We start from the raw sequence: 9,224 nt of genomic DNA, 5'->3' as shown, positions 1-9,224 counted from the left end.
ATTTAGAGGAGGAATAGACCCTGTATAAGAGTACATTTGTCATAATTAAGCGGAGTTGGTTGCGTGCCTAGAGATAGGGTGACAAGATTTTACCGGTATAGGGTGATAACTAATAAGGGGATCCAAATATCGAGTTAATGCAACTCTAGGGAGTTAATTAGAAAGAGATTTCAATTATTCAACCTAGGGTTAGACGTTGTTAGTCTCGAGAGGGATAATAATATAATTTAGGGATTTCTACAGATCAAGTAAAATGAATAAATCGTCCGATTCAGAGTCAAATAACAAGTGAAGTCTAGGTGGATTTTTCCTTAGGTATTATCTTAATTCATTTGTTTTTCCAAAAGAAATTTCCCAATTCTATTTTCTGTGAATTCTTAGTTTAGTTAATTAGTTAGTTAAAACAAACCTCATTATTCTTAGGCTAGATAATAAAATGAAAGTCATTACTAGTACTTTTAGTTCCTTTGGGTTCGACAATCCGGTCTTGCTAAAGCTATACTACTGTTCAATAGGTACACTTGCCTTCATCGTGATAATAGTTAGTTTCAAGAAGGATTCATTATAAATATTTAAAACCTATCACGATATCACATATCAGAGGCCACTATGTGTAAGAGATTTGAGGATGGTCTTAATGAAGACATCTGAGTGTTTGTTGGCATCTTAGAGTTACGAGAATTTGTAGCACTTGTTGAAAGAGCCTATAAAGCAGAAGAGTTGATTAAGGAAAGACTGAAAGAGGCTTTGGAGTCTCGAGACTCAAAGAAGAGACAGATGGGGAAATCACATCAGTCCTCGTCTAAAAGATCGACAATTCACTACCCAATCGAATGCTTCAGTGGGATATTCGAATAGGAACAAGAACCGATAGAACATAACTTCTAAAGCCCAGACCACTTCGGTCACAAGTGTTGGTAGCACTCGGCCAAACAGGCCAGAATGCTAGCAATGTGGTAGGCATCATTTTGGCGAGTGCCGAGGGAATGAAAGGGGTTATTTCAAGTGCGGATCATTGGAACACTTCATCCGTGATTGTCCTGAGTTGCATAAGAGAGAGAGAGAAAACAAGATGTGAAAGCAAACAGTGCTCCCATGAGGGGTAGATCACAAATAAACCCCAGAAGTGGGGCTAGCAGTAAAGGCACGCCAAGAGATGCTGCGGTGAGATTCGAAGGTAGAGCGCCTGTAAGAACTTATGCTATTCGAGTTCGGGAAGAGGCAGAGTCTCTCGACGTGATCACGAGTACCTTTTCTATCCATGAAATTCCTGTTGTTTCTTTAATTGACTCGGGATATAACCACTTTTATATTTATATGGAATAGGTACCTCGTATGAGCATGCTAGTAGAGTCCACTAAGTTTGTGATCAAAGTGTCTAACCCTTTAGGTAGATATACAGAGATCGAGCAAGAGGACAATATTCAAACCACAACCAAGGAGATGGCTAAAACCAAGAAAGCCCGCTACATTCTACGATTGCTGTTAATCAGGATCTTGCTCCGCGCACTATGTATAATTATGCTAAACCTAATTTAACAGGAACTGAGTCAAGTATACTTAGACCTGCTATTGCTGCAAATAATTTTTAACTGAAACCTAACATAATTCAAATGATACAACAGTTTGTTCAGTTTGATGGTTTGCAGGACGAGGATCCCAATGCTCACTTGGTAAATTTTCTAGAATTTTGCGATACCTTTAAAATTAATGGCGTTTCTGATGACGCCATCTGTCTTCAGTTGTTTCCCTTTTCATTAAGTAATAAGGCTAAACAATGGTTGAACTCGTTACCACAAGGGTCAATCACTACTTGGGAACAAATGACCAAAAAATTTTAATTAAAATATTTTCCATCGACTAAAGCGGCTAAATTACATAGTGATATCTCTTCTTTTATGCAGATGGATTTAGAAACACTCTACAATGCATGAGAGAGATTCAAAGACCTTTTGAGAAGGTTCCCTCACCATGGGTTACTGCTTTGGTTATAGGTTCAAACATTCCATAATGGCCTGAATCCTTCGACTCGGCAGATGATTGATGCAGCCGCTGGAGGAACAATCAAGAATAAGACCTCTGAGGTGGCTTACGAATGTATTGAGGAGATGTCACTAAATAACTATCAATGGAAAGTTATGAGAACAAAGTCGACGAAAGCAGCCGGTGTTTTCAACCTCGACGCTGTTCCTATGCTATCTAACCAAGTAGAACTCTTAAATAAAAGGATTGACGGTTTGTGTGGTTCTACTCAAGTACATCCAGTGATGAGGTGCGATTCAAATGGAGGAGAACCGCACACAGAATATCAACCCTTCAACCCTAGCATCGAGGAGGAACAAGTCCAATATATGGGTAACAATAACTCTAGATCCCAAAATAACCCATATAGTAACACTTATAATGCAAGTTGGAGGAACCATCCCAATTTCTTGTGGAGCGGTCAAGGAAATCAAAGGCCCCAACATCCTCTAGGCTTTCAGCAACCACCATACCAGCAGGAGAAAAAGCTGAACCTTCAGGAGATGCTAACCAAATTCATCTCAGTGTCAGAGACTTGTTTTCATAATACCGAGACAGCACTTAAGAATCAACAAGCATCGATCCAAGGGCTCGAAACTCAGATTGGACAGCTTGCCAAGTTGATTTCTGAATGACCACAAGGTAGCTTGCCAAGCAACATAGAATCTAACCCAAAGGAGCAACTCAACGTGATTACTAGTCAAAACCGCTCGTGTCATACCCTAATGCGACAAGGAAAGACCGCTCAAATGAACAATTTGGTAAATTCTTTAAACTCTTAAAAAATTACATATTAACTTACCGTTTATTGAAGCTCTATCACAGATGCCAAACACAATGAAATTTTTAAAGGAGTTTTTAGAAAATAAGAGGAAGTTGGATGACGCTTCGCATGTAAAGCTAAAAGCAGTTTGCTCAGGTATTCTACAGAATAAACTACCCAACAAACTAAAAGATCCGGGGAGTTTTACGATTCCTTGCTTAATTGGTAGGTTAGATGTTAATAATGTATTAGCTGATTTAGTGGCTAGTATTAATGTCATGCCTTACAAAATGCTTAAACAACTAGGTTTTAGGAAACCTAAACAGACTAGGATGAGCATTCAATTAGCAGATAAAACTATAAGATTTCCTAGGGGTATTATTGAAGATGTGTTAGTTAAAATCGATAAATTTATATTTCCCGTTGACTTCGTTGTTCTAGACATAGAGGAGGATAGCAACACTCCTTTGATTTTAGGAAGGCCCTTTTTAGCAACTGGTAGAATGATTACTGATGTTGGCATAGGTGAGCTCACACTTCGTGTGGGAGACGAAACAATCACCCTTCAAGCTCGCAATTCCAGCAACACATTGAAAATTGAGGGTGGTTATCTAAACCATTCTACTAAAACTAACGATATGGTGCAGCCTATTCTGCAGGAAATGAGTTTGTAAGCCATTTTCAAGCAATAGTAAAGGACCTATTCATGAAGAACGAAGGCTACAAACTGAGGGGCTAGAGAAATGTCGGACACATAAATCGCGAACACACGATAAACCTAAACTACGCCAGAACAAGCTCGATACCTTTTCAAATCAACTTAAGGTGGGAGATAAAGTTTTATTAGATGCCACAGATCCAAACATTGCCACTGCCAAACCGAATAAAGAAATCTCTCTTACGAGACTTAGCATTTTCCCATTCGGTATAGTCGAGGTAAGTCATCCCAAGTTCGGCAATTTTAAGGTAAATAATACCCGCCTAAAACCTTATTTTGATGAGATTCACAACAAGAGTGAGGAGTATAAACTTCTCGAACCACCATGACCATTCAATGGAAAGGTAAGTCAAGCTTAGACTATAAATAAGCACTCCTCGGGAGGCAACCCGAGCACTAACTATATTAACTTCTTTAAATTTTAGTGTTTAACACCTAACTTACTAACGGAACTCTTGAATACAGGTTTACCATATAGACACGGCCAAGCACACGGGCGTGCATTGGACCGTGTGGAAACAGGGCAAAGATTTTCCCCAGCACGGGATACGATAAATCACCACAGCCATGTGACATGGCCGTGGGTGAACCTGCCAAAACAACACGGGCATGCAACACACTCGTGCCTTGAAACCGTGGCTGAACCTATCAAATTAACACGAGCGTGCGACACGCCCGTGCCAAGCAACTGTGGGCGAACTTGCTAAAACAACATGGGCGTGGACCTTCATACACAGGCGTGGGAGAAGCGAACAAAGACGACACGGCCGTGCGACACGGCCGTCTGCACCAACATGCCCAAGGTACACGGGCATGGGCCAAATGTCAGACGCGCCCAAATTCAAAATCCGTGAATCACACGGGCAAAAATTGGGGAACACGGGCGTGTTCCCTGGCAGTGTGTCCCAAAATCTATAAATACCCTCACTATTCATCATCTCCTTCACCCAAAATCCATAACCCTAGCCGCTGCAGATCCACACGGCCTCCCTGTCACGCCCGTACGCCTCCTCCAACTCCATTTTCAATGTCCATTCTCATCATTTTAATGTTTGTTTATTATTTTCTCTTTTATTTTATTGATTTATAATGCTAATTATCATAGTAATCTGCACTTTTCATGTTATTCTCATCTTTCTATCACTCAAATTTCGTATCTAGACTAGTTATCATCTTTTTCCTGTTGAAATTCTTACTCATTGCATGATCTATCTGCTCTATTTGACTAGTTTAAAGTGAATATTTATGGTTAAGATAATAGAAATACTCATACCTTTGGGTTGACATTTTCCATCAATAAAATATGTTACATAGAATTAATTGCCATTCAAACTATTATCATGCTAATAATACACCATCAAATTAATCGTTTTTGATTTAGTTTTCTAGTAGTTATGACTAAGATTATTAATTTTAATTTATTACTTTTTCCTTTTAAATTTGTTTTCATCTTACCTTGAACATTCATCACGAAAAATTAATGGTTTTGCTTACAGGTATACTATGTCGTCTTCACGAGGAAAGAAAGTCGTCGTCCCTACTTCGAAGAACAGGAAGGGATCATCATCTTCCTCGGGTCCTATCATTTTTTATTTAGTTTGCTAGTAGTTATGACTAAGATTATTAATTTTAATTTATTACATTTGCCTTTTTAAAATTGTTTCATCTTACCTTGAACATTCATCACGACAAATTAATGGTTTTGCTTACAGGTATACTATGTCGTCTTCACGAGGAAAGAAAGCCGCCATCTCTATTTCAAAGAACAGGAAGGGATCATCATCTTCCTCGGGTCATATCGCAGAAATTTGTCACCCTTTCCTACAGTTTCCCAGTGGGCCCCAAGACAAACTTTTCCAGATTCTACGGGCCCGACCTTGGAAGTAGGCCGCTGTATAAACTGGGTCGCGCTAGAATAAGTCCAACTCGCGGATGAAATTCAGGCCCTCCTCACCACCGATCCTTGGGGGATTTTCTTTGAGATTGTCGAGCTAACATATCCCAAACTCACGATGGAACTTTGCTCAACGTTCTATCTCCAGACCGTGATGGCCTGTTTTGATAACCTGAGAACAATCCAATTTTGCCTCGGTGGTATAGTCCGCCAATTGAACGTCCCAGAGTTCAGAACTGCACTGGGCCTTTACAATGAGGAGTTCATGGAGGAGAATGAACTCCACGTTCTCAATCGCCACATCCATCACTCTCCTTCACGGTGTTAGAACGCCCTCGCCCCTAGCGCTGCCTCCTACAATCCTAGCCGCTCCAAGGCATCGGCTCTCCCTCCATCTCTAAGGCACTTACACACCATTTTGGCTCATACGTTAACAGGAAGGAGAGAGAGCACTGGCATCGTCAACACTCACGACGCCTACTTTATATGGTGTATGTCGCACGGGCATGTCATAGACCTTGCTTATTTCATTGTCCTCGCCATTCAACATCAGACGGAGCGGCATAGGAAGGGGGTCATCTCCATCGGGCCCTATGTAACGCCGTTGCCTCGGCACTTCGGGCTCCTCAACACAGCAGCCCAATCATCCTCCCTCACTCTCATGGGTTAGATGTCCCCACAGGGCATCTCAAGCTTGCTAAGTATGAGGATGATTGAGAAATGATGTGGCACCTTCCCTCCTCAGTACCGTCTTGCCCAACCACCGAGGAGGAGGCTCCTGAGTACATTACTGATGATGGCCCTCCACGTCACGAGGACATACCATCTCAGCCACCACCACCCTCTCGTTCAGTTCATGCGACAGCTTTATACGCTGACATCTTTGAGCGCCTAACTCGATTTGAGCAGCAGTGTTTTCAGCGCTTCGATCACATTGATGCTACACTACACCAGATGTGTCAGCACTTCCACATCTCATTGCCACCCCCACCTCGCGAACCATCTACCGATGAAGATGTTTAAAAACTTTTATTTATTATTTTATGTTTTTTTCTTTTAATTTATTTTAAGACTACTTTTTATTTTTCTTTCACCTTATTTTCCTTAGGACTTATAATTATTATTTTACAATTCTTAATTTCGACTAATTCATATTTAGTACTTACTCTTCCTGATTCTATCACAGTTATAAAGAGCTCCAAAGCTCACTATTACTCAGGAACTTGAAACTCTACTGGGAAAGGTTCTCCACGACTGTCATGTTCTGCTCGACCACGACCATAGCTACCACCAGATATAATATTCTTTTGGCGCAGGACTTATGGACTAATTAACCTCTACCACCGCCGGAGTATCCTCCTCCACCCTCACACCGATTATTCTCCAAAACTCCTGTTCAAGGAAATTCATTCATCACTCAAGAAGTTTCACTTCTCTCCCTATCTTATATTTATATTATTTTCTATATTTCTATCTTTGTACATTGAGGGCAATGTACATCTTAAGTGTGGGGGGTATTCATTTCACTATCAGAAAAATCCTTGAATGATTTCCTTGTTCTCTTGAAAAGCTCTCATATCATGTTTAGGATAAATTTTGATTGATTTATGACTTTTATTGATATATCTTGAATTAAAACATAGGCATTTATGCATTAATTGTTTAAAATTTAAGAAATTAGGGAATCAAGAATGATAAGTTTATTTTTGAAGAATTAAAAACTTTTAGGTTGTTTCCCTAAGTTTAGGTATTATCTTGAGTTGGAATTCCCAAGTTTAAACATAAAAAAAAATCTATAATTTTTGTGACATCTTGAGCTTTTAGAGCATCTATTATTTCTTTCATGCTCACTTTCATTCTGAGTGCGTCAGTATTGAATTGTTATTCTAGAACTTGCTTGATTATGCATGTCAAGACCACACCATTTGATTTGATATGTTAAAATGATAAAGGCACTTAGGTTTAACCCACTTACTCCATAAAACCCTACCTTCACAATTAACCCTTAGTGAACCCCCTTGAGCCTAACAACCTATTCACTGATTTACCCTCGATATTAACCCATAACTCATTATTGTTGAAATCCCCTAAATTAATTTGATCCCTATTTTTGTCAAAATTTGAGTTGGAATAATTGCTAGCTATGTTTTATTCTATTTTTTAATTTGACTTGTTCTTTAAAAAAATACATGTATATATATTAGTAGTGATCTTCTGAGCTAAAAAGTTAAATTCCATAATCTGAGAAAAACCTCTGTTGTGCACAATTGATGACTAGTCATTTTTCTAGTTAGGCAATTTTTTAATTCAAACTCGATTCTAACCTTTTCTTTCAGCTTGTGACCACACCCCCTAACCAAAGCCACGTTACAACCCTCTAAAGACCTTTTGATTGATGTTTCATCTCAATTTATAGTGGTGGAGATTTGGTTCTCATGCAAGCCTATGGTAATGACTTTTCATTATTGACTATTCAGTGCTTCATTTATTATCCTTAAACACCTCGAGTGATTTGAGTGAATCTTTAGTGAGGATGTGAAACTCTGTGATATTTTGAATCAAGGGTAATTACTTAGACAAGGGGAGACACCTATGTTTTCATGATAAAATACTCAACTTGGAATGTTTGAAACTTTGATGTTCTTTCAGTTGAATTTTCAATGTATGATTATCTATGGATTATCTTGAGATATTTTCGATAGAAATTATAAGTTAAGAAGAATTTATTTTGATTATGAGTTGAGGATTTTGCTTGAGGACAAGCAAATGCTTAAGTGTGGGGATATTTGATAAACCGTAATTTATACATATTTCTATCCCATGCTTAGCACATTTTATGGATGATTTTTCCTTAAAATTGGTGAATTTGATGCTTCTAATGTCGTAATTTCATATTTCATACTTAGGTGAGCATAGGAGAGTGAAAGGAACGAGAAACGGGCCAAAAACAGAGAAAATGGGCCAATGTACAAAATCAACACGTCCTGGACCTCCTCACACGGGCAAACCACATGGCCGTGTCAATTTGGCAGAATTGAAGCACAACTCACACGGGTGGACCACATGCTCGTGCCTATTTAACAAGCTTGACCACGGCCAGAAGTAATCGCACACGAGCGTATCACATGGGTGTGTCCCTACCCAGCACAAGTTTAGTCCAATTCAGAAAAGGCCAATATTGAGGGTTCTTAGGCATTCTAAAGCCTATAAATACACCCTAGAGGAGGAGGAAAGAGGACACATAGGGAGGGAAGCAGGGAACTGCTCAAGGAAAGTCGATCGATCCATCTCAGAAGCCAGATTCATCATCAAGACTGAAGATCTCCCCTCAAATTTCCTTCAGGTGTTTTGGGTTTTTCTTTATCTTTTGTATTCATTATTCTTCTGAGATGTTTACCTTTTTAGTTATGAACTAAAACCCCTAAATACCTAAGGAGAATGAAACCTAAGACAGATCTTGTTATTATTATATGAATTGTATGATACATATTTTACTTGTTCTTAATTACGTATTCTTAATTCTTGTTTTGATATTCCAGTATATTGATTCAAGTTAAGCTCTTATTCAGAGGAGGAATATACCCTGTCTAAGAGTACATTTTTCATAATTAAGCCCGGATTAGGGTGAAACCTAATAAGGGGATCCATAGATCGAGTTAATGCAACCCTGGGGAGTTAATTAGAAATAGATTTCAATTATTCAACCTAGGGTTAGACGTTGTTAGTTTCGAGAGGGATAATAATATAATTTAGGGATTTCTATGGATCAAGTCAAATGAATAAATCGTCTGATTTAGAGTCAAATAACAATTGAAGTCTAGGTGGAT

The 9,224-nt window shown here is 39.0% G+C and overlaps 1 non-coding gene across 1 annotated transcript; it reads right to left on the bottom strand.

The window, feature by feature from the left end:
• Positions 1 to 1,872: 1,872 nt before the first annotated feature.
• Positions 1,873 to 1,978, bottom strand: LOC121228674 (small nucleolar RNA R71). The gene has a single exon (XR_005926249.1). It is a non-coding gene; the product is annotated as a small nucleolar RNA R71 (small nucleolar RNA).
• Positions 1,979 to 9,224: the final 7,246 nt, after the last annotated feature.

The sequence above is a fragment of the Gossypium hirsutum genome, chromosome A04, assembly GCF_007990345.1.
Source record: "Gossypium hirsutum isolate 1008001.06 chromosome A04, Gossypium_hirsutum_v2.1, whole genome shotgun sequence".
Lineage (NCBI taxonomy): Eukaryota > Viridiplantae > Streptophyta > Magnoliopsida > Malvales > Malvaceae > Gossypium > Gossypium hirsutum.
This window is presented reverse-complemented; position numbering and strand designations above follow the sequence as displayed.